The sequence below is a fragment of the Manis pentadactyla genome, chromosome 3, assembly GCF_030020395.1.
Source record: "Manis pentadactyla isolate mManPen7 chromosome 3, mManPen7.hap1, whole genome shotgun sequence".
Classification (NCBI taxonomy): Eukaryota; Metazoa; Chordata; class Mammalia; order Pholidota; family Manidae; genus Manis; species Manis pentadactyla.
The window spans coordinates 24,749,252-24,755,623 of NC_080021.1; positions in this window are offsets into that span (position 1 = coordinate 24,749,252).

Sequence of the window (6,372 nt, forward strand, 5' to 3'; positions counted from 1 at the left end):
ATGCTGAATAATGATACTTCTCCAAGTACCATGGTCCTGGGTCCCCTGTCTCAAAAGCACCTCAAAAGTTTGTTAAAAGTGAAAAACCCCAGATCTTCCCACTTTAGACTATGGAATCAGAATCATTAGGTATGAGGCTCAAGGATATAAGGATATTCATTTCTCCCCAAGACCCTACAGTAATTCTCAAACACACTTAGGAATCAACAGTGATCGCCCTGTCTTAATTTGTTCTCTTTGTTTAACTTAGTGGGAGGTTCTCCAAACAGATATTGCTCATGGAACCATTGTTTAGAGAAACACATTTTGAGAAGTGCTGGTTTATATTTATGCAATTATAAATCTTTCCAACTCATCTATTGTGTGGATAGAGGGGACCTAGGAACATCAGTTTGTGGTTATTGTAAATTTCTTTTCTGTGGTATGATGGGCACTTCTAAGAGGCATGTAATGCAGTATGTGTTATGTGCCTGTACCCAATGAGAAATCTGTTTTCAGCTCACACTGTAATCAGGAAGTAATTTTTCCCACAAGAGTGATGTATTAGTTATCTACAGTTATATAACAAATCACTGTAACACTTAATGGCTTAAAGCAAAAAACAGGTGGATATGAAGGACACTATGCAGAATGAAACAGCCAACCTCAAAAGATCATATATTATATAACTTAAATCATATAATACTCTTGAAATGACAAAACTGTAGAGATGGAGAATGGATTAGTGGTTGCCTGGCATTGTGGCTGGTTTGCACGATGGCATGACTGTAAAGGTGGCATGGAGACATCTTTGTGGTAATGGAGCAGTTCTGTATCATGATTGTTGTGGGGTTTACATGAATCTACACAGTGGATCAGATGGTAGAGAACTCTACCGATATAGTACCAGATTTTGTTTTGGGCTTTGATATTGTACTATGGTAATATAAGATGTAACCATTGGAGGAAACTGGTAAAGTGTACACGGGATCTCTCTTGTATTATTCCTGCAAATTCCTATGAATTTATAATTATTTCAAACTAACAAGTTAAAAACAAAATTAAAAATCGATAAAGAGCTATTATCTCAGAATCCCCATTGGTTAGACATGCAGTAGTGGGTGTGTCTGGCTCGAGGTCTCTCATGAGGTTCCAGTGAAGCCGTGGGACCAAGTGTATAATCTGTGTCTTAAATTCCTTTCTGTGGCTCATGGCAGGATTCAGTGCCTCATGGGTTGTTGGACTGAGAACCTTCACTTCCTCCCTGGTTATTGGCTGGACTTCTCTCTCAGTTCTTGCACTTGGGTTTCATAAGTCAGCTCTCTACATGGCAACTGGCTTTTATTAAACAAGTGGGAGAGCACAGGTGAGCACCCAGATAGTAGCACAGTCCTTTTAGAATCTGAACTTAGAGGTGACATCCTATTCTTTCTATCATATTCTCTTCATTAGAAGTTGATTAAAAAGCCCAGCCAACACTCAAGGGGAGGGGATTACCCAAGGGCATGAGCATCAGCAGTTGTGGGAAATTGGGAGCCATCTTAGAGGTCATCTACACAAAGGCATTTTAAAATATCCTCCTTTTTGACACAGTATGAGGAAATGATAGAATACACCCAGGGATCATATTAGAGGAAGATGGTTCAGCTGTAGCATTGAGTAGCCATTCTGAGGTTTAATACCCGAGGCAGTCAACTGGTCTATTTTTCAGTCTACTGAACGAAGCAAGCCTCCATAGCAATAAGAACATTAAAGACTACACTGAGAAGGGACATCAGTAAACTCATAAGCAAATTCATAAGCAAATATCAAAGATTTCTTGCAAATAATAGTAAAGACCCTGATATGAAGAGTAAATTCTATGGATATTTATTTCAAGAAATGTCTGATTATGCCTTTGCAGGTTGGGGAGCTAGAACCAGGGTGAAGATAGCCAACAGACAGTGTATCTCCATGCTTAATTTGCTGGGATTGCTCTCATGGGGACTGATCGCCCCAACAGAGGGCATGCCAGTTGTCTACTTGAATCAGGTGAGAAACTTCTAAAGGCTTACGGTCTTATAGGCTAAATCTTCTACCATAGCTCCCACTGAGACATAAAAACACCATTTACCTTGGCCGGAATGAACTTGGGCTGAGAAATGAAATAGGGCTATTGTGCCACTAGCAGGCTAGGTGGGTCCCTGGTGTGTGCTGTACTCATGGGCTGCTGGTAGACTATTTGGGCTACACCCCAAAGTCCAGATTTGCCATGTTTCTGCTACTTGGGCAAAGCTCAACTCCTTATCTCACAAGATGCTAGATCAACAATGTGACAGCCTCAGCTAACTATTAGCAAAACTAATTCTGAACAGCCTGCTCTGTTGTTTGGTATTGAGCATTGAGGAGTGGCTAGTAAATTTTCTCTAGAAATGAGTGTTGTCTAAAATATAGTGATTTGAGTGGGGCTCTAGAGTGTCTTCTCCTCAGTCAGTAGGTGCTGAATGCCACTGGAGGAAGGGACTGACTGGCAGAGGGGCCGTCATGGTGGTGATGATAAAAGTATGTTTGAGCGTGTGTATGTGTGATGTGCATGTCTCATGTCAGCCTTTGTCCACGAGCCTAGGTGGTAATAATTGGGACATAATTTGATACTTAGTGGTTATAAAACCCAATTATGTCTGAAAATAGCCTGAAAGAGCTGGCCCCTGCTTATCTCTCCAGCCATATCATACGCCTCTCTCCCCTCACTCCTGCACATTAATGATCTGACTATACTACTATGCTTTTAGTGCCTCAGCTATGCCATGCTTTCTCTAACCTACAGATATTTCCAAATGATACTCCACTGTGTGTTTCCTTCATAACCTTTATCATGACTTCTGATGCTTTTACTTGACTACTTACTTTTTTGGTGGGGAGGGTGTTCCTGCTCTCATAGGCTGTGAACTCTGTGATGGTAGGGGTGTGACCTTCTAGTCCATCATTACATTTTGGCACAGGTTAGATGTTTGAAACAAATTGAATACATTCTGGAGAGTTTCACATAATTTCCATTCTTTTAACATGCAAGGTCTGAAGACTCAGGGCCAGGTAGATAATCAGCGACTGTGTTGTCTATCCCAGTGTGGGATATGAGACACAGGGGAGCCAGTGGAAGTGAAGGCTGGGTGTATCCTGTCAGGCTACTTCCTGAGCCACAATCTGGGCACCACACTTAACTTCCAGTGATAGCAGGTGTGATTATAGTGGGTCCCTGTAAAGGCATGGCTGGAGAAAAAGATACGACACTTTAGTTAAATCAGGCTGTTCTCAGTAGAAACTTATTTTGTATCAAACTGTGTTGAAACAGAGGTGTTGAGAATAGCAGAGGTACCTTCTAATGTTGACAGTTGTGAATTGTGTTTATTGATCCATTAACAGCTATTAGAATCAGTGGCACAAAAAAATGTAATGTACTGCAAATGCTTGAGAGCTTGAACAGTTAACCTGTAATACTTTGTTTCCAGAATGGGATGTGTTAGAAACACCTACTGCTGGGAGCTGGTTGTCTCGGGAAGAGGTGGTGAACTAGCTGCTTAGCATTGCCACTGGTAAAGACAGTTGTGTATTTTATAGAAAAAGAACCTGCTTCCTCAGGGGCCCTTCCTACAAGGTATGTCTCTGGAGGTACTAAGGATCCCAGCCTGTACGTGGATCTTTCACACTAGCAGAGAGAGCTGATGCCCACCATTGTCTTTGTTTCTCCCATTCTTCCTGACCACAGTACTAAATATCATTTCTCAGGCCCTTTTCATTAGGTGGAGCCACATGCTATAACTGTGGGCAAAAGGGAGGGATGCCATTTCCTGGGCTGGCCATAAAATATTCCATGCACGGTCCCTCACCTGTGATATGAATGCGAAACAAACTGTTACTGTGCTAATCCGTGGAGATTTGGGGATATTTGTGACAGCAGTTAGCCTTCCCTGACTAATACAGCCATTGTTCCACAAGACAAGGTCTGAAATCAAGCATTCTTCCAAAGTGTCTAAAGGTTCAAAGGACATGCTTCATTGCTGTGAACACAGCAACACACTGCAGGATGGCCCCTGGCTTGTATGCATAAACAGAAAACAGTTTACATAAGTGAATGAGAAGAGACAACTGACGCTTGAATACTATCGAGTAACCCATGGTTTCATTTGCTCGTGTGCTTATTTGGTGCCAAAATATTAATTTGATTAAAATATACACTTTTCACAGTATTTGGTGACAGGCTAGTCAGTCATAATATTTAGTGTGAGAGATATTGTTTCTCTTTAAAATGACCTTTCATTACTTCATACCTTGTTTATATGAAAAATACAAAGTTGTATTGAACCAAAGATTCAGGTGTAGTAGGGATACTGGTAATAGGCAAGCCCTTCATTTCCATGTAAAAGGTTTGGTGATAAGGTAAAGGGAAATAAAAGCAGTGAGGGCACATTGGAAGAAACAGACTCAGCTCATCTTGCACAGAGAAGGACAGCTGTCAAGGAAGTCTTAGCAATGGATGTTCCTGAGGAATGGTATTAAGAACCACAGTAACTTAGAGGTGCATATAGCAGATCAGATTTCCTAAAAGCCAAGCCCGAGATGGGGAGTCTTGTGCAAGTGAGTTATTGAGGCTGTTCTGTTAAAAACCAACCAACCAACTTATAATGAACTGAGAAAAGCAAGATGAGATAGAGGAAGAAGCTAAGCAAAGATGTGGTTTCAGGGGAGGTTTAATCTCACCACGATCTCAAGGAGGGCTCTGAACATCAGTGGTATCACAGAGTTATTCCACCTTTGTTATTTGCTGGACTGTTGCTCACGATAACGTGTATGGGAAACTTACAAGGTTGGTAGTGCAACCCCCCATCATCCCTTCTCCACTATCCTTTCTATATTCCCCTTGCTCTCACCTAGCACCTCGGTAGTTCACGACGGTTTGCCAATTAGGGTGACCCAGGTTTTCATCCTTGGGAGGTCTGAGCCCCTGGTTTCCAGACCTTTATCAAGCTATGGTTGCTGTCCTTGTCTATTTACAACTGAAGCTGAGTATGGTAATATGAAGAGGTACCCAGTCACTTATTCTTACCTTCCCTTATTGTGTAGCACTACCTCTACCTCTTCATGATAATCAGGGTCAGTTACGTCTGTACCTGGCAAATCCTTTCTATTCCTGTTGGTCTGCTGGTACAAGGAGCCCAGAGTGACTGGGCAGGAACAATGGTTCTAATTTTAGTGAAACTGTTAATGCAACCCTGATGGAAACATCCTCTCTCTGTGAACCAGGACCTCTGTAACCACACAAACTAATGTTACACAGATGAGAAGCACAAAGTTCTAACTAGTCACTGAGAATGATGGAGAACAGGACCGTTCCTACTTTACCCTTGGTTCCTGGACCAATGTATATTCTACTGGTTGGACACACAGCATCATACCTCTCTCTGCCCTCATCCTGGGATTTAATATTGCTTTTTAATTATCATCTTGGGTGAGAGGTTTCTGCTGATCACTAAACATGTCCCTTCTGATTATACATTTTCAGTAGATGGTTCCATGTTTCCAGTGGACACTGTGAAATTGTCTTGTGCTAGGAGTTCACTTATTCTTGGTTCTCCATGAAACCCTATACTGCCATGTGGCGTGATAGCACTTTGGGTCTCCAGGTAACAGTGTCAACTTGAATCCCACACACAGCCAACAACCCTCAGAAGATCTGTATATTTCCCTTTCTTCAGTGTATTGTTATTCAGGGAAATAATTATGTGTCACTGTGGGAAAGGACTCTATATGTTGGCTGTGGTGTGATAATGTCTCTCAATTGATGGAGTCTAGGTTTGAGAACTGGCTGAGCTCAGGAAACTGGACAAAGGACTGTGATTTTTGTTGGTGATGAGGGTACAGCAGACCTCAACCTTCTGCTTTTCCATCCTTGATTTATTTTGATTACCTATGTTAAGCAATATCCTTACTGGCCATCCATCTCTTTGCCCTTAATAACACCACCATGTTTAACCATTTCTGTATTATCTCTGGTTCAGGGTCTCCTGGCAGCAATTCCAACCCACATGCCAATTAAGGTAATAAAGCCCACCTTGCTTCTGATGGTTCAGTGCTGCCTCCTGGCCTCTGTCATTCTGGATTCTTACCCCCTTGCTACCAGGGAGCCCAGTTCTGTAACATCATGGCTTACCATCAGTCCTGGTCTATGGAGGATGGCCACTAATGAGTTTCTCAACAATGCTGCTGTCCCCCATAACCAGAGCTTGGAAAAACAAATTATACTCTGAGACCTCCAGACCTAGTCAGCTGATGGGTTCCTGGTCACATAGAGTAGATCCAGTCTTGCATGCTCGCTTCTCTGAGCTTTTTGATCCTTTCCTTTGTACTTTACCACTG